Consider the following 19,904-nt stretch of genomic DNA (forward strand, 5'->3'; position numbering starts at 1 on the left):
TATGATGTTTAAAAAAGAGCAGAGTGGAAGAAGTTTGAATTATTAGATTTCAATTAGCAGTATTCTGGGAAAGAGCATTCTGTTCCTTTAATTTAAAATCTCTCTCAAGGTGAAAATATTTTCTGTGCTGATTCCCTGTCTCCTATAAACTTGTGATATGTGGTATCAGACTCCTTAGTGGTCTTGTACACATGATAGGCACATCCTAGTGCCTGGCCTGAGGATGACTGGTGTCTGTTATACATGAGTACTGGTGTTTGGCTCATCAGTCAGGAAATCTGAGTGTGGTTCCTGTGAATCAGATTCCAGGTACCTCAAGACCCCAGGGGGAACCCACGAGCTGGCTCCTTAGCCATCAACCTCCCAGTGGAATACACTTCAGATTATTCCCCAGGGTGGCTGCAATATTATATTGCATGTTAGCTTTGTAGCTTTCTGGCTGGCTTGACCTCACCTGAAAGCTGCCACAAGTTCACCCTTACATTTGGCACTTGTAGTTTCTTGTTATGGAAATAGGCTTTCTAATAAGAGTCAGAAAAACCCGGCTCACATCCCGACTCTTGCATTGATGAACCATGGGTTGTTGGCCGGGACAATTTGCCTGTGTGTTTCTTAGTTTTTTCATGTGCACAACAGCTGAGAGTGGGAAGGAATAAGGAGAGCATTGGTCCTTTTCAACTCTGTCAGTCCTGGCTCTAAGATGTCTGGGAGGGTACCCGTTCCTCCACATTAATCAGCAGCACGAGCTCATGGAGTTGCTCTGGAATCTGGCATTTCCAACATGTCTCCCTCTGGATCTCTCCCCTGTGGTCTTCCTTTCCTGCCAGTTTTCATCTCTTAAAATTACGGCCAGAAATAAAATGAAATCAGTGAACACTCACAGTTGCTCACCAGGTACTGAAGAGACCCTTAGCAAGGGTGCACGGGATGAGAGTGGGTCTCAGACCAAGGCCTGAGCTATGAAGGAGGTAGAGGGGAAGAGCCCCTAGGTAGTGGTGGGGCGGCACTGCAGCTGCCACAGTCGGCACCAGGTTAACTGGGTCTGGACAGGATGTGTGTCAGTTCTGCTCTAGCATAGAGCGTCATTCAGCACCTTGCTCAGGGCTTCATGGAAAAGTGCTGAGTTGGAATCAGGGCAGCAGAACTGCAAGACTGTACTCCTGGGCATGAGTCTGCCTCAGGCCCAGAGGCTTGCTTCTCCCTGACTGGTGCTGAAGCTGCTGTACTGCCACAGATCTCTGGGTATGGAGGAGGCACATACTGGCTGTCTCCTACAGTTGTCCTGGTGGTGCTCTGACTGCCCTCTATGGGAATGGGGGGACCCCAGCAAGTGGACTGGCTCACACGTGGCAAGGAACAGGGTGGGATTGGCCTTACTCTGGAGGGCTTGGTGGAAGCCAACACCTGGGGGCAAATGACTGGCTGAACAACATATATAGGTAATGCCAGATGGGGGTGCAAGAGCTAGTAAAGGGTTTTCCACTGGGGTCCTCCCTGGTGCAGAGCCCTTTAGGACAGGTGATTCCAAATGCCACTGTGTTTGAGCTGCTGTTGAGCTGGTCTTTGGAGCCCCTCTAGCCACAGCCCTGAGTCTTAGGAATGGAGCTCTGGTGTTTATGCAATACAGGGAGATGGAAAAGAAGAGGGGACAGGGGAAAGGATGGTGAGAAGAGGGAAAAGGGATGTAAGAGGAGAGTGTATAAGGTGTAAAGGAGGGAAGAACGGAGAAAGGAGGAGATGGAAGGAGGGGGAGAGAAGAGGTGGGAAAGGCAGCTGGTGATCCCCTAGGGTAGCTGTAGAGAGTCAGGGGTGCCCAGGCCATGGAAGCCTGTGTGCCTGTGACCCTTGGCCTCCTCAGATTGGCTCAGTTAAGCCTCACCCCACGTTATGCATCATACCAACCATATGGGTCTTCAAAAAGAGCCAGTGTTGCCACTGGGGAGATGTCTTCCATTTTCCAGGGAAGCCATTCCTTAGGGTAGAGGGGAAACCATCTTATATGGACATAAAATCCCATATTTAGAATTCACACAAATCTCTCAAGTTTGTCACCATTGGAGCTAATTCAACAAGCATTCACTGAGCATCACTACATGTAAGTTACCTTGTGTGGTGCTGGGAATAAAAGAAAGCCAAGGAATTTACAATCCAGCGGTGGTGGTATGCACTTGTGTAAACAGCATAAACACATAAATAGAGGCAGTGCGAGCCTGAACATGCTGGATGATACTGATGGCCCCCGAGCTGCAGGTACCAAGTATGTGCAGAGAAAAAAGAAGTGAATATCTACCTCCAGGTTTGTCAACAGCTGGAACTGATGACAGGGGAAAGAGAGGTAGAAGTTTGCAGTTGGGGACCCCTGTTGTGTGCTGAACAATGCTAATGTGTTCCTGTGCTCATGGGAGACAGATATTAAAGGCACAAAGAGGAAAACATATTTGGGCCTGCTGGAGCAAGCTGGACATTTCAGTGCTGAAATGAAGGCACCTGAAGGCACAGCCACGAACTTCTCGGGTGTGTAAAGGGTCAGAGCCTGGGGTGGAGGTTCAGGGAAACAGAGGGGTGATTTAAATCTCTTTTCTGGAGGCGCCTGGGTGGCTCAGTCAGTTAAGTGTCTGCCTCCGGCTCAGGTCATGATCTCAGGGTCCTGAGATCAAGTCCCTGCTTCTGCTTCTCCCTCTCCCTCTGCCCGCCACCCCCCCCCCCCCCGATGCTTTCTCTCTCTTTCAAATAAATAAAACCTTAAAAAAAATCTCTTTTCTGGTGGACTAGAGGGTTCTCCTTTGGTTGGGATGACTTAAGTGTTATTCTGTGAAGAAGTAGAGGATGGATGATTTGATGGAATCCTATGATTCTTTCTGTGAAATCTGTTTCTCCTTCCCAGCCCTGGAGCACTAGCTCATGGAGTTCATGCTCCATGAGCTCGAACTGGGTCTGAGCACTGACCAGCCACCCAAACCTGGGCCCTAGTGCAAAGCCCCCTACTGATACACCCTGTGTCCTTGGGCTGGTTACTTCCCTCTCTGTTCCAACTTCCGCACTTGTTGACCTGAAGTCAAACAGGGGTAGTCTGAGTGTGTATAGACACCTGGTGGCAGTTTGGAGGAATTAAAGTCAGTATTATCAGAGCAAAGACCTGTAGGTTGCTTAGATGTGTCTCAGACACCTAAAAACACTTCCTGGGTTTGGAGGCTAAGTTAGTCAGTCTGAGGGGTTCATCCTGGGAAGATGGGCCTGTTTTCTAAGTCAGGTTTATCTAGAAGTTTATCCTTGTCCCTGGACCAAATGTTCACAATTGGTTTAATTTCTACTATTTCTACAATTTGCAATTAATTTCCTTTCTTAGTTCCACAGAATTTATTTTAGAGGTAAAATGCTTGTGGATAAAGGACTAACACAATGTCTAAAAGGCAGCTGAAGTTTTATGGTGCTTGCCAAGTGTCTTTTAGGTTCCTACTATTATCCGCATTTTATAGATGAAAAAACTGAGGCAGAGAGGTGATGTAACCTACCCAAGGTCACAGAGCTAATCAGAGAAAGAGATAGGGTTTGAAGCCAGACTGTCTTAACTCCATAATCTCTACTTTTTAAAAAAAAATTTATTTTATTATGTTATGTTAATCACCATACAATACATCATTAGTTTTTGATGTGGTGATCCATGATTCATTGTTTTTGTATAACACCCAGTGCTCTATGCAGTACGTGCCCTCCTTAATACCCATCACCAGGCTAACCCATCCCCCACCCCTCTCCCCTCTAAAACCCTCAGTTTTTTTCTCAGAGTCCATAGTCTCTCATGGTTCATGTCTCCCTCCAATTTCCCCCCCTTCATTTTTCCTTTCCTTCTCCTAACATCCTCCATGCTAGTCCTTATGTTCCACAAATAAGTGAAACCATATGATAATTGACTTTCTCTGCTTGACTTATTTCACTTAGCATAATCTCCTCCAGTCCCATCCATGTTGATTTAAAATTTGGGTATCCATCCTTTCTGATGGCCGAGTAATATTCCATTGTATATATATAGACCACATCTTCTTTATCCATTCATCTGTTGAAGGGCATCTCAGCTCTTTCCACAGTTTGGCTATTACGGACATTGTTGCTATGAACATTGGGGTGCATATGGCCCTTCTTTTCACTACATCTGTGTCTTTGGGGTAAATACCCAGGAATGCAATTGATGGGTCATATGGTAGCTCTATTTTTAATTTTTTGAGGCACCTCCACACTGTTTTCCAAAGTGGCTGTACCAACTTGCATTCCCACCAGTGGTGTAAGAGGGCTCCCCTTTCTCCACAACCTCTCCAACATTTGTTGTTTCTTTCCTTGTCAATTTTTGCCATTCTAACTAGTGTAAGAATGTGGGGTTTTTTTTGTTTTTTGTTTTCACTAGCCTTTGGAGATGTATCTTGAAAGAAATTGCTGTGGCCAATGTCAAAGAGGTTATTGCCTATGTTCTCCTCTAGGATTTTGATGGATTCCTCTCTCACATTGAGGTCTTTCATCCATTTTGAGTTTATCTTTGTGTAGGGTGTTAGAGAATGGTCGACTTTCCTTCTTCTGCATGTGGCTGTCCAATTTTCCCAGCACCATTTATTGAAGAGACTGTCTTTTTTCCATTGCATATTTTTTTCTTGCTTTGTCGAAGGTTATTTGACCATAGAGTTGAGGGTCCATTTCCGGAGTCTCTATTCTGTTCCATTGGTCTATATGTCTGTTTTTGTGCCAGTACCATGCTGTCTTGGTGATCACTGCTTTGTAATATAGTTTGAAATCGGGCAATGTGATGCCCCCAGCGTTGTTTTTCTTTTTCAACATTTCCTTGGTGATTCAGGGTCTTTTCTGATTCCATACAAATTTTAGGATTGGTTTGTTCCAGCACTTTGAAAAATGTCATTGGAATTTGGATCAGGATGGTGTTGAAGGTATAGATTGCTCTGGGCAGCATAGACATTTTAACAACATTTATTCTTCTGATCCATGAGCATGGAATGTTTTTCCATCTTTTTGTGTCTTCTTCAATTTCTTTCATGAGTGTTCTGTAGTTTCTAGAGTATAGATCCTTTACCTCTTTGGTTAGGTTTATTCCAAGGTATCTTATGGTTTTTGGTGCTATTGTAAATGGAATCATTTCTCTAATTTCTCTTTCTACAGTTGCATTGTTGGTGTATAAGAAAGCAACTAATTTCTGTGCATTGATTTTGTATCCTGCCTCATTATTGAATTGCTATATGAGTTCTAGTAATTTGGGGGTGGAGTCTTTTGGGTTTTCCACATAACGTATCATGTCATCTGCGAAAAGAGAGAGTTTGAGTTCTTCTTTGCCAATTTGAATACTTTTTATTTCTTTTTGTTGTCTGATTGCTGTTGCTAGGACTTCCAGTACTATGTTGAAGAATGGTGGTGAGAGTGGGCATCCTTTTTGTGTTCCTGATCTTAAGGGAAGGGCTCTCAGCTTTTCCACATTGAGGATGATATTCACTGTGGGCTTTTCATAGATGGATTTTATGAACTTGAGGAATGTTCCCTCTATCCCTGAAGAGTTTTAATCAGGAAAGGATGCTGTATTTTGTCAAATGCTTTTTCTGCATCAATTGAGAGGACCATATGGTTCTTCTCTGTCCTCTTATTAATGTGTTCTATCACATTGATTTATTTGTGAATGTTGAACCACCCTTGCATTCCAGGGATAAATCCCATTTGGTCATGGTGGATGATCCTTTTAATGTATTGTTGGATCCTATTAGCTAGGATTTTGGAATCCATATTCATCAGGGATATCAGTCTGAAATTCTCCTTTTTGATGGGGTCTTTGCCTGATTTGGGGATTAAGGTAATGCTGACCTAATAGAATGGATCTGGAAGCTTTCCTTCTGTTTCTATTTTTTGAAACAGCTCCAGGAGAATAGGTATTATTTCTTCTTTGAATGTTTGGTGGAATTCCCCAGAGAATCCATCAGGCCCTGGACTCTTGTTTTTGGGGGGGTTTTTGATCACTGCTTCAATCTCGTTACTGGTTATTGGCCTATTCAGGTTGTCAATTTCTTCCTGTTTCAGTCTTGGCAGTTTATAGGTGTCCAGGAAGGCCTCCATTTCATCCAGATTGCTCAGTTTATTGGCATATAGTTGTTGATAATAATTTCTAATTGTTTCTATTTCCTTGGTGTTAGTCATGAACTCTCCCCTTTCATTCATAATTTTATTAATTTGGGTCTTTTTTCTTTTGGATAGGTCTGGACAGTGGTTTATCAATCTTATTAATTCTTTCAGAGAACCAGCTTCTAGTAGTTTCATTGATCTGGTCTACTGTGTTTCTGGCTTCTAATTCATTGATCTCTGCTTGTGGCTTAGGCATTGTTTGTTGCTTTTTCTCTAGTTCTTTAAGGTGTAAAGTTAGTTGGTGATTTGGGATTTTTCTATTTTTTTGAGTGATGCTTGGGCGGCTATGTATTTCCCCCTTAGGACTGTCTTTGCAGTATCTCATAGGTTTTGGACTGATGTGTTTTCATTCTCATTGGTTTCCATGAATTGTTTAAGTCCTTCTTTGATTTCCTGGTTGACCCAAACATTCTTGAGCAGAGTGGTCTTTAGCTTCCAAGTGTTTAAATTTCTGCCAAATTTTTTCTTGTGATTGAGTTCCAGCTTTAAAGCACTATGGTCTAAGAATATACAGGGAACAATCTCAGTCTTTCACAAATCAGTTGAGACCTGATTTGTGACCGAGTATGTGGTCTATTCTGGAGAAAGTTCCATGTGCACTCGAGAAGAATGAGTATTCTGTTTTAGGGTGGAATGTTCTGTAAATATCTATGAGGTCCATCTGGTCCAGTGTGTCATTCTAAGCGCTTTTTTCTTTGTTGATTTTCTGCTTAGATGATCTATTGCTGAGAGTGGAGTATTGAGGTCTCCTACAATTAACGTATTGTTATCAATATGACTCTTTATTTTGGTTAACAGTTGGCTTATGTAGATGGCTGCTCCCATGTTGGGGACGTAGATATTTACAATTGTTAGATCTCCTTGTTGGATAGACCCTTTAAGAATGATATAGTGTCCTTCTGTGTCTCTAACTACAGTCTTTAGTTTAAAATCTAATTTGTCTGATATAAGAATTGCTACCCCATTTTCTTTTGAGGTCTGTTGGCATGGAAGATGGCTCTCTATCCCTTCACTTTCAGTATGGATGTATCTTTAGGTTCGAAATGAGTCTCTTGTAGACAGCATATGGATGGGTCCTGTCTTTTTATCCAATCTGCAACCCTGTGCCGTTTTATGGGAGCATTTAGGCCGTTCCCTTTGAGAGTGATTATTGAAAGATAATAATTTATTGTCATCATGTTGCCTGTGAAGACCTTGTTTTTATAGATTATTCCTGTAAATTTCTGTTCTATACCACTCTTAGGGTCTTTCTGCTTTTATAGAATTCCCCCCCCTTAATATTTCTTGCAGGGCTGGCTTAGTGGTCACATATTCTTTCAGCTTCTGCCAGTCTTGGAAGCTGTGCATCTCTCCATCCATTCTAAATGACAGCCTTCCCGGAAAAAGTATTCTTGGCTGCATGTTCTTCCTGTTTAGTACCCTGAATATGTCTTGCCAGGCCTTTCTGGCTTGCCAGGTCTCTGTGGATAGGTCTGACATTATTCTGATGTTCCTCCCTCTGTACATAAGGAATCTCTTTCCCCTAACTGCCCTTAAGATGGTTTCCTTGGTTCTAAGATTTGCGAGTTTTACTATCACATGCCGGGGTGTTGGCCTGTTTTCCTCGATCTTGGGATGGGTCCTCTCTGCCTCTGGGACACGAATGTTTGTTTTATTCCCCAGATTAGGGAAGCTCTCAGCTATGATTTGCTCAGATTTATCTGCTAGTCCTCTCTGTCTCTCCACCCCCTCTGGAATTCCAATAATTCTGACATTGGAATGTTTCATGGGTCACTTATTCCTCTGATTCTATTTTCATGGATTCTGAGTTGTTTTTCCCTGGCCTCCTCTTTTCCTTTTTTATCTATTAAATGGTCTTCCAGGTCATTAATTCGTTCTGCCTCACTTACCCTAGCTGTTAGATTATCTAGATTAGATTGGATCTCATTGATAGCTTTTTTAAATTCTGCCAATTCAGCTTTCATTTCTGCCTTAGAGACTCTATGTTGCCGTTAATTGATTTCTCCATTCTAGCTGTTGTCTTTACAATTGCTAGCCTGAATTCCATCTCCGACATCTTGGTTATATCTGAATCCATTTGTAAATCTGTGGCATAAGTCATAATCTCTGAGTCTTTCCTATTTTGGAGGTTTCTCCTTCTCATCATTCTATTGATGGGTGATTGAGGGAATGTATAGAGTCCAAATTATTGATCACGACCCAAGCAAGATGCACCTATTTTCTAGGGACCTTAGGGTTGCTGGCCTCTTGTTCTCCCAGCCTGTCTTCTGGGGGAGGGGCCTGCTGCGCTGTTACTCAGGCAACCCTGTTTGGGCAGAGTTGCCCTGCCCCCTGTGGTGGGGAATGGGCTCAGTGAAAACCATTTTTGGGGGGCTTTTGTTCTCTGGTGGCTTTCCCTGGTGGTTTTCCACATCTTTTCTGAGAGTTAGAGCAGAAGAGACCGTTTCCAACCCTCTGCCTCAGAGCAGAGAGATCGCTGTCTGTTCTTCAGTGAGCTCTCCAGGCCACACTATCTCTGTTTCTGTCTGTGTTGATATAAACTGCAGCGTCCTGGGTTGTGCGCCCCTCAGCAGCACTCCTAGTCCTTGCCTCCAGGTTGGGACACAGGGGCATGTCTCTGCCCTTTGTGCTTCTAAAACCGCCAGCCACCCCCACTTCACATGTGCAACCTCGCTGCTCCAGGTTTCCATCCAGAGGGCTGCCCTAAAGTCCTTTCCCTGCCACTACTGGTCCTTGAGTCTGTGCCCTGTCCCCAGCATGGGAGGCTATCACTCACTGGTGGTATAGGATCCCCATGGCCAGGCTCCTTCTTGCTGCCATTTATCCTCCGATATCTGCCCGTGGAATCACCGCTCCCTGCTTCATACCTCGAAACCAACCACCTGCGATATTCTGTTTGTAGAGATCCAGATCTATCTTCTTACATCTCAGGCTGATTTTGTGGGTGTTCAGAGTGGTCTGGTAGATATCCAGCTCAATTCTGGGGACTGGTTGGAATAGGGTCCCCTACTCCTCCACCATCTTTTCCCCCCTCCATAATCGCTACTTTTAACTTCTAATAAACAATAGTTGACTGACTGATACACATGTTTGTTACTTGAGGGACCCTGAAAAAGATCTTACTTCAAAATATACTTTCCACCAAGGGGGTATAGCTCTATATTTACCATCAGGCATTGCCCATTTTCAAAGTTTCTTATAGTGATTTTTTGAATATTTTTAAATTATATTTTTTATTCAAGTATAATTAACCTAGTGTTATATTAGTTACAGGTGTACAATATAATCATTCAACAATTCTATACATTTCTCAGTGCTCATCACAGTAAGTGTGCTCTTAACCCCTTTACCTATTTCATCCGTTCTTCCATCCCTCCTCCCCTCTGGCAACCACCAGTTTGTTACAGTCTGTTTTTTTGTCTTTTTTTCCCTTTGTTCATTTGTTTTGTTTCTTAAATTCCACATATGAGTGAAATCATATGATATTTGTCTTTCTCTGACTGACTTATTTCACTTAGCATTATACTCTCTAGCTCCATCCATGTCATTACAAACGGCATGATCTCATCCTTTTTAATATTCTATTGTGTGTGTATATACACATATATATTACATATATACACATATATGTATGTATAATATATTACACACATATACAGCTTTACATATATATATACATATATGTATATATATCCATTGTATATATACATACACACATATATATATATATTAAGACTGAGTAATACACACACACATATGTACATATATATATATATATATATATATATATTCCACATCTTCTTTATCCATTCATCAATGGATGAATACTTAGGTTGGTTCCATATCTTGGCTAGTGTGAATAATGCTGCAATAAACATGGGGGTGCATATGTCTTTTTGAATTAGTGTTTTCATTTTCTTTGGGTAAACACCCAGTAGTGGAATTACTGGATCATATGGTGGTTCTATTTTTTAAAAAAATTAAGTTCAATTAGGCAACATATAGTACATCATTAATTTCAGAGGTAGAATTTAGTGATTCATCAGTTGCGTATAACACCCAGTCCTCATTACATCATATGCCCTCCTTAATGCCCATCACCCAGTTACCCCATCCCCCCACCCACCTCCCCTAAAGCCACCCTCAGTTTGTTTCCTAGAGTTAAGAGTCTCTCATGGTTTGTCTCCCTCTCTGATTACTTCTCATTCAGTTTTCTCTTCCTTCCCTTATGATCCTCTGCACTATTTCTTATATTCCACATATGAATGAAACCATATGATAATTGTCTTTCTCTAATCAACTTATTTCACTCAGCATAATACCCTCCAGTTCCCTCCATGTCGATTTCTGATGGCTGAGTAAAATTCCATTGTATATGTTTACCACATCTTCTTTGTCCTTTCACCTGGCGATGGACACCTCAGTTCTTTCCATAGTTTGGCTATTGTGGACATTGCTGCTTGTTTATATGTTTATAACATTAGGGTGCAGGTGCCCCTTTGGATCATTACATTTGTATCTTTGAGGTAAATACCTAGTAGTGCAATTGCTGGGTCATAGGGTAGCTCTATTTTTAACTTCTTGAGGAAACTCCATAGTGTTTTCCACAGAGGCTGTACCACTTTGCATTCCCAACAGTGTAAGAGGGTTCACTTTCCTTCACATCTTTGCCAACACTTGTTATTTCTTGTGTTTTTGGTTGTATCCATTTTGACAGGTATAAAGTGACACCATATTATGGTTTAGTTTGCATTTCCCTGATGATGAGTGATGTTGAGCATCTTTTTGTGTGTCGTGAAGTCATCTGTATGTCTTCTTTGGAAAAGTGTGTATTCAGGTCTTCTGCCCATTTTTTAATTGGATTTTTTTTTGTGGAGTTGTATAAGTCCATTATATATTTTGGATATTAACCCCTTATCAGATATATCATTTGCAAATATTTTCTCCCATTTAGTAGGTTGCCTTCTTGTTTTTTTTTTCCTTCACTGTGCAAACACTTTATTTTGGTGTAATCCCAATAATTTTGCTTTTGTTTCCCTTGTCTGAGGAGACATATCTAGAAAAATGTGTTGATATGGCCAATGTCAAAAAAATTGCTATGTTTTCTTCTGGGATTTTTATGGTTTCAGGTCTCACATTTAGGTCTGTAATCCATATTGAGTTTATTTTCCTGTATGGTGTAAGAAAATAGTTCAGTTTCATTCTTCTGCATGTTGCTGTCCAGTTTTCCCAACACCATTTGTTGAAGAGACTGTCTTTTGCATATTGCATATTCTTCTTATAGTGTTTTTGAAGGTGTAGATAGCTTATGAAGGGTTACCTTAACCCACTGATGTGAATTTATTCATTAGATGTTTTCATTGCTTATTGAATGGAAATGCTAGAAGGGGCTAAAAGGAACTACTGGGTTCTTCAAATGTATTTCAGTAAATAGTATATCCCTCCCCTGCTCTTGTTCTGAACAAGATTGAAAAAATTAAACCAAAAATATAGTAGTAAAGATGCCACCTTTTTTCTGATAGTGGCTAGATTATAGGCCATGGCTGTAGGTCTGTTAGCCAGAGCTTGCTCATACTAGACCTCAGAATTAGACAGATTTTGCCCACCCAATGGCAACCTTGGGCTGGGGCAGGCATCTCTGCATAGGTGTAGGTCCCTTTTATGGCCTGGAGCATCTGTAGTTCCCAAGCAGAAGCAGGGCAGACCCGAGCCAATTATTCTTACAAAATTTGCCAACCAGTTCCTTCTTCCATCTCCAGGGCAAAGAGAAGAAAGGAGTGGAGAGAGGCCAGGGGTGGGGAGAAGGCACTCACATCCCTCAGAAACCTTAAACATCATCTAGTTGCACAGATGCATTGCATCATTGTACAGATGCAACAGAATTCTGATTTTGATAAATGAGTGTGGCAAGCTTGCGAGGGAGAAGATCCAGGACACCAGACATCCTGACTTGGGTCCAGAGCTCCATCTATATTGCACTACACTGTTCTCCTACAAAGAGGAAGCAGAAGGAGTAGGAAGGCAAAGGAGGACAGAAGCAGTGAAGCCTACATAACTGGGTCTAGGGAACAGGGCATAGGGTGACTCCCTTAGCACTTCAGAGCATCAGATATTGGAGTCAAGCCCTTTTCCCCTGCTGATCTCCTTACAGCCCCACCAAGAGTCAGAATTGGAGACTATTTGAGATTACCCACTTTATTACCAGGGCTCCAGAGAAACAGAACCAATAGGATGTGTGTGTGCGTGTGTGTGTATGAATATATATAATATATACAATATATAATTATATATTACACAATATTATATATATCAATTATATATTAGCATATAATACATACAATTGTATTATGTATTATATATCATATATATATAGTATACATGTGATATACTATATATATAATGTATAATTGTGTGGGACTGGCCTGGTTCACATGATTACAGAGGCTGGCAAATGGAAAATCTGCAGTGTAAGCCAGCAGGCAGGAGACCCAGGGGAGCCAATGTTGTGGATGGAGTCTCAAGGCAGCCTGCTGAAGAATTCCCTCTTGCTCAGGCAATGGGTCTTTTTGTTCTTTTCAGGCCTTCAATTAATCGGGTGAGACCCACCTACATCATGAAGGGTAATCTGCCTTACTCAGAGTTCACTGATTTAGACGTTAATCTAATCCAAAAACACCCTGCAAATTGAAACATAAAATTAACCATGACACCTTGGTTGTCCTTGTTGGGTTGGTCATTTCCCCTGATGTTAGTTATTTGACTATCCCTTTCATGATTTTTTTGCAATATCTGTGTATTTATTAATATTTTCTTTAAACCAATGCTAACCACTCACTTTACAACATGGATGGAGCTAGAAAGTATAATGCTAAGTGAGGTAAGTCAGAAACACCATATGATTTCACTCATTTGTGGAATTTAGGAAATAAAACAAACAAAGGGAAAAAATAAGAGAGAGACAATGCAAGAAACAGATTCAGCTATAGAGACAAACTGATGGTTACCAGAGGGGAGGGGATGGGGAGATGGGTTAAACAGGTGATAGGGATTCAGGAGGGCACTTGCTGTGACAGCACTGGGTGATGTATCGCTATACTGTACACCTGAAACTAATATAACACTATGTTAAGTAACTGGAATTAAAATAAAAACTTAAAAAAAATAAAGCTACTAAGCGGGACTGTTCAATTGCCAGATGTTGCACGTACCCATTTACTTGCTTAGCCCTGGATTATTTCATCTCCAATATCATAAAAATAAAACCATGTTTTATATATGCACACACACACACAACTTACCCTTATACTTAAACACTATTCGAGATAAATGGGATTTGTTGCACTAGTTGTAATTTTTTTCTAACACGCACAAGAATAAGTAAGTCAAACATTATTAAACTGTAGGTAGCACTTAAAACCATCTTGCACACTCCATTTGGGAAACTACCAACCAGGGCGGTGGGGAGGGCGCCGAAGCTCCAGCCCACCACCAGGGGGCGCCATCGCCCCACCGTCCCGGAAGCACTTGGCGTTCTAGGGCCCGAGCCCAGGCGGGCTGCAGCGGCGAGAAGACCCCGGAGCGTTACCCGCCAGGGGGCGGACGAGCGCTCCCGAGTGGGGCGCCGCGGCGAGCCCCCCCACCCCCCGGGGAGGTAAGGGCGGGGCTGCAGGCGGGCCCTCCGGGCGGCGCGTGTGGGGCGGCGGGGCGCCGGCTCTGCACCGGCCCTGGCGCGGTGCCGTGGGGACGAGGGCCGTGCTTCCGGGAAGGTCGGGGTCCCGGCTTCCGCCTGTTCGGCCGGAAGGGGCCGTGGGAGTCCAGGGGTCCCCGGCTGGCTTTGGGGCACGGTCGGGTTGGTGCGCACACTGACGTTTTGTGGGTCCTCCGTGGCGGTGTCACGCCGGCCAGCGCATGTGCATGAGCGTTTCCCAAGCTTCGTGCGCACGCCTGGTCCTGAGGTCTCTTACATTACTCGTATTTTGGTGTGAATGGTTTCGCCGCTTTACTTAAATGGAAACATTTGTTTTTTCGTTTTGAAAATTTGTACTTTTAAAGAAAATTTTCTTCATCTATAGAATGGTGACAACGGTACCAGCATCAGAAGGCTGATTAAATGAAATAATACCGGAAGTGCTTAAAACAGCTTAGAACATGGTATTATTGTTACCGTTGTAGGTGAAAAAGGAGTCCTGGGAAACACTGGGGCGTGTGGCTCTTCAGAGAAGGTTTTAACTCTCTCTTCCAGGAGCTTTTGGAAACTTCTGATTTCCAGGCTAGCCTTCCTCCCGTTTTTACGTGAAGCCTGGTCGTCCTCACTTCTCAAGGGAGATGTTCCCTGCAATTCCATTTTCTCCACTGGAAATGTCTGTCAGTTTAATTGCTTAGGTGGCAACTAAATAGATTTGTCAGCAGGTGGCCCCAGAGCACCGTGAGTGTGTTTGTCCTTTTGGGTTCTCTAATTTCAGAGGGGCTTATTTGAACATCTACCCCACATTATGGTGCAAGGTATGGGGGTGGGGTATAGGGATGCAGGAAGATGTGGGCAGGAGCCCCTGGCCTCAGAGAGAATATAGATGATGGATTATTCTTGTCTTGTTCTTTCACAAGATTTTGGTCTTTATTGGATTCATTCATGTAATCATTCAATAAATATTTATTGGATGCCTACTCTGTTCCAGATGCTATTCAAAGACTTGAGGTACATAAGTGAGCTAGAACAAAGATTCTTGCCCTCATGGAGCTTACATTCTAGCAGGCAGCAATAAAGAAAATAAGTAAGTTATATAGTTTGTTGGAAGTGTTATGAAAAAGAGAAGTGTAAACCTGAGTGTGTGGGGGTGGGGTTTTTGGGATGGGCAGTTTGCAGTATTGAAGAGGGTGGCTAATAGGCCTCATGAGGAAAGCAAAATTTGAGCAAAGATTCAATTTTAGTATATGTGCTGCCGAAGCGAGCACTTGAGCAAAGATTCAAAAGAAATGAAGTTAGCCAGGCAGAAATCTGGGGGAACGGTGTTCTAGAGACTATGCAAAATTTGCAGCAGTTACATTATGTACCCTTTTATAAATGAGGTAACTGAGACTCAGAGAAGTGAAATGAATTGTTTAAGGTCTTATGGGGGGTTCCTGGCAAGTTGGTGTAGCTTTACCGCCTCATTCCTAGCCCTGTGTTGATGTACCAGATCACATTACTACTCTGTGTTTGCCAAGGTGATGGCGCCTTCTTGTAAAGCTGCACGATACACAGCCTGCTTAAGTGATGACTCAGGTCAGCTTGGCATATTTCCACCCGTTGGGTAATACCCAAACTGCCTGTGATCTTTATCTTTTACATAATCAGTAAATATTTATTTGAGTGCCGTGGAGGCTAGAAATGAGGCATGGCCCCTGCACCTAAGGGACTAATAATCTATCCATAGACACTTTTGGTCTTCATTTCCTCTCTTTCATCTGCTTTCCCTGCTTGCCCCCAAACAAGTCCACTGGTGATCTCTACTTACACCTTGGAATTGAGTTCGTTCTCAAACTTGGTCACCCACTCCCGGATTCTCCCCATCTTTTTGCTGCCAGCTGACACACGGTGCCCCTCCCTGGTTATCTCTAGGTCATGACTCTGCATTCCCTCTACACTGTGTTGGACCAGTCTTTGAGACCAGGCTTATGCTTTGTCCTCTAGTCCTAGGCTTTGATTAGATGCCCCTTACTTAGTGCCCCTCTAGAAATGTCTCTTTATCACCCGTATTCACAGTTGTTGAGATCTGTCCACTTGATTGGAGACTCTGTGTCCTCCTCCTTGGAAATTGTGCTCCTTGGGCATTCTGCTTGGTCCCTTTGAACTGCCTCTCTGAGCCTGAGTCACCTGTCTCAGCCTCTGGCCCTGAGAACTCAGGACATGTGCTTGGTCTCCTTCCTGCCCACATTTGCTGGGAGGATATTGTGTTACCTGGTGTTAAAGTCCTGGGTTATGGTGCTTGTGGAACAGCAGTGAAGGACAGAAAGCTGTATTTAGGTAATTAATTGAGAACTAGTAGTTTGGAGGAGAGCGGAGCTTGGTAAGCCTGTAGTGGATAAGAATGAGGAAGCCTGGTATTGAAGAATGGGTAGAATTAAGATGTGTAGGGGAGAGAACAGGGTGGGGGTGAACTTGGGGTGTTGTGGGGCAACGAGAGATGAGCCTGAATAGAACAGAGAGGGTGTGTTTGGGAGTGCTGTGGGAAGATGGTAGATAGGCAGGGTGGGGCTGGAGCAGGGCTTGGAGCACCAGGTCAAGAAGTTTGTATTACAGCATCATAAAGTATTCTTAAATACAGAAGTTCCTGGGAAGCTGGTCTAAAGGCCTTAAGGACAACATGTCATTAGGACCTCTATAGCCACCTGCTTCTCTTTGAGCATCTTAAATTTACTACATTCTTGAATGCCCATATAAAAGAGGTCCCATTGGTTATTTTGTCATGGTGTCCCATTTCTTATTCTTTGCTTGTTTATTCTCAGTCTCCTCTAGAGTGTCCTCTAATGAATGCTGCCACGATAGGGACTCCGTGTGGCTCCCTTTCGTATCCCCAGGATGCAGCACAGTATCAGCTACTAAAGGCTCTAAAAATAATTGTTGACTGAATGAACACTCTAAACTAAATATCTGTTTCTCAAACCTTGCTCTACCTTCTGGATACTTGAATTCTCTTCGTGCTAACACCATCTGTGTGGTCTGCACAGTTGGGAACTTGGAGTCAGCCTTGATGCAGACATGAACACAGAACCTGACTGCTCCTGAACTGAACATGGGCTGTAGTCCCACTGAGACCTTGTTTCAGACTCCAGTATGATAAGATAACCACGCACCCTGTCGCATTTTAGATGCGAAGGCTGAAAGCATCAAATGTAAACATTGAGGGAAAAGAAGTTAGAATTCACTGGGAAGCGAGGCCAATAGCAAATCGTAAATTACATCTTTCTAACCATGAGATTGATTATTCTGATCTCTTCAAGGGGCAGAATTACATAGTGGTTTCATAATAGTATTGGCTTACGTTAGGTCGCCTGGGCTCAGATCTTGCTTCTGCCATGTACTCGCTGTGTGTCTTTGGAAAATCTGCTTTAACCTCTTTGTGGCTCTGTTTTCTCATCCACAAAATACGAGCAAGAATAATACCTCACAGAATTATTGTGATTAAGTTCTTAGAGCAGTGCTATCACATAGTAAGTGCTCAACAAGGGATAGGTATTGTTAGCTATTAATATTCACTGAGCATTTAAGCTAATATGTGATTTATTGCCATTTTGAGCTGCTGATCTGAAGCAGGCAGCCACATTTCATCAGGGAATGATCTTTACAAGATGTGACCAAGGGTGTGGTAGTGAAGGGACGTTGGAATTTGTTGAGTGAGGACGGAGTTTCTACAGGAGCAGCAGTGGCCAGGGAGAGCACCAGGTCTGGATGGGATTATTTTGGGTAGAACGTGCACACGAATTCCCTGACACAACGAAGGAAATATTACCATTTAGCTCTCTATATGCCGGGGCGCACAGAAATCTAAAAGAACTCTGCTTCTACTCTGTTTTTGCTTTGTAGGAGGAGAAAGCAGCTGTGTTTGAAGCCAGGCCAATTATGATCGTGGTGGTTGGTGCCTTGTCAAAGCCCTCCTTTACATTCCCATCCTCTCTTTCTTCACTATGGCTCTCTGCCTCAGTGAACATAATTGGATGTTTCATTCCAAGAGTTGTGGTGGACAGGAGGGTTTGGAGATTTTACCACACTGGTTACCCAAAAAAAGTTCCTTTTCACCCCTGGGTCCCTGTGCCCCACCATTTCGGGTACTCAGTATTCTTACCACCTCCTCCAACAAACAGCAATGGTGGATTTGATAACCAATTATTTTACACTTTAGAGTGATTTTCTTTTGCTGAATTTTGAGATACTTGGAGGTGAAACATTTTAGAGCTATAGAAACAACTGTGGCAGATCTGTGCAGTGTTGATGAGGTCTCTCCCAGGCCCTCTGGGCTTCCTACAGGTGTCCTCTAGGGGCCCCTCAGTCCAAACTAAGGGAACTGAGGGTGCAGACACCAGCATTCTTCTCTTCTAAATGCCAAAGGCAATTAGCAGGTGTGAGACACAAAAGTCTGTGAGAAGATGCAATGGGACACTTCCATCCAGAATAGAAAAAGATTGCCTGAACCCAGATGGAGGGGAGTTTGGAGAAAAAATAAAGAGTAGGATATAGCATGTGAGGCTCAGCTCTCCCTTGCCCCAGACTGAGTGTGAGGAATGGTGATTTTTTTTTTTTTTCCCCAGAAAGGGATCAATGGAGGGCATGTGTGGTGATGAGCACTGGGTGTTATACGCAACTGATGAATCGTTGAACATGACATCAAAAATTAATCATGCACTATATGTTGGCTAACTGAACATAATAATAATAAAAAAAAGAAAGGGATCGATGTATTTCTGAATAAGGCCTTGATCAGGGTGGCCAACTCTCTTTATAGCACATTCTATACTGCCCGTAGATAAAGGAGTCTCTGTAAATGAGTATGTCCGGTATCAGTGAACAGTCCACTCGGTAAATGTGGGCATGCCGGAGCTGAGAGGACACGTGCCTCCCTGTCTTACTGTCCCCACAGTGCCTGCAAGCCCTGTAGAGAGTTGCTTTGGTGCTGTGGAGTAGAAGGCATGTCTTGGCATGAGTGTTGCAGAAACTTAGCCCCTGAGTTTGCCTTAGCCTGAAAATGGCCTGAGGGGGAATTCGTGGTTGTCCAGCGAGCCCTGTCCCCCTCCTGGGCTCTTGCCTGTCTTCTTCTTCAACACTCTGGTCTAGTCACTTTTCTGATTCTATCTCTAAGAGGATTTAAGTCTCATATATTGGTTTTTCCCCATCACATGGGCCATTCTGGACTCTAACCCTCAAGTTTCTTCTTGGGTAGGCCCCTCTCTCCATTCATTCCTTGATACATCTGCAGAGCTGTTTCCAGAGTCACAGTCTTCATCGAACCAGTCATCTCTTCACCTACAGTGTTCTGGAATCTCTCTGCCTGCTCCCTCAGGTCCTTTCACTCATTCAGTGCTGACCCGATTTCCTGACAATTTCACTGATTGTCTGGCCTTTGGCTTTTTGGTGATTTCCTTCAGCATTCCCTCCTCCTTGGTGTTCTTGGTGGCTTTATTTCCAAAACACAGCATCCCCAGTTCTTTGCTTATTTGTTTGCCAGTAAAACCTGCCATTGCTCTTTGATTGAACCCATAGTTTTGGATCATGGAATTATACCATTAGAATTTCAGTGGAATTTCTGAGGTAATTATCTCCTCACCTAACTAAAACTGGGCTGTTCCTGAATGATGTTGCTTTCCAGCAGTTCCTGTATAGGGCACTCCTTCTCCCTGCACTGTGTACGGCCTGGAGATGGGCTAAGCATGCTTTCTGCGCACCGTGTGTCTTCTTTCAACAGCCACTCCTCCACTGATGCACATACACTCCACCCTCTTACCATCCTCATTTTTAGCTCAAGTAATCTCCTTGCCCTATAACCATATTCAATGAGAACTTTGGCACCTGTCTCTTTCCACCCTGGCTTTTGTCATCATTCTGGAAAACTTCAACAACCATGTTGATGACACATCTGGATCCTTCATTTCTTATACCCCATTAATTCCCACCTCCACTCTGCATCAGCCACCCAAATAGCCGCACCCCACACCTTGCTGCCACCCACGATTGTTCCACCTCTGAAGCCATGAACCCTGAAATTTCA

Source organism: Mirounga angustirostris, unplaced genomic scaffold (genome assembly GCF_029215605.1).
Source record: "Mirounga angustirostris isolate CCGP_5_RB_7025 unplaced genomic scaffold, mMirAng1.0.hap1 SCAF_4, whole genome shotgun sequence".
Taxonomy (NCBI): Eukaryota; Metazoa; Chordata; class Mammalia; order Carnivora; family Phocidae; genus Mirounga; species Mirounga angustirostris.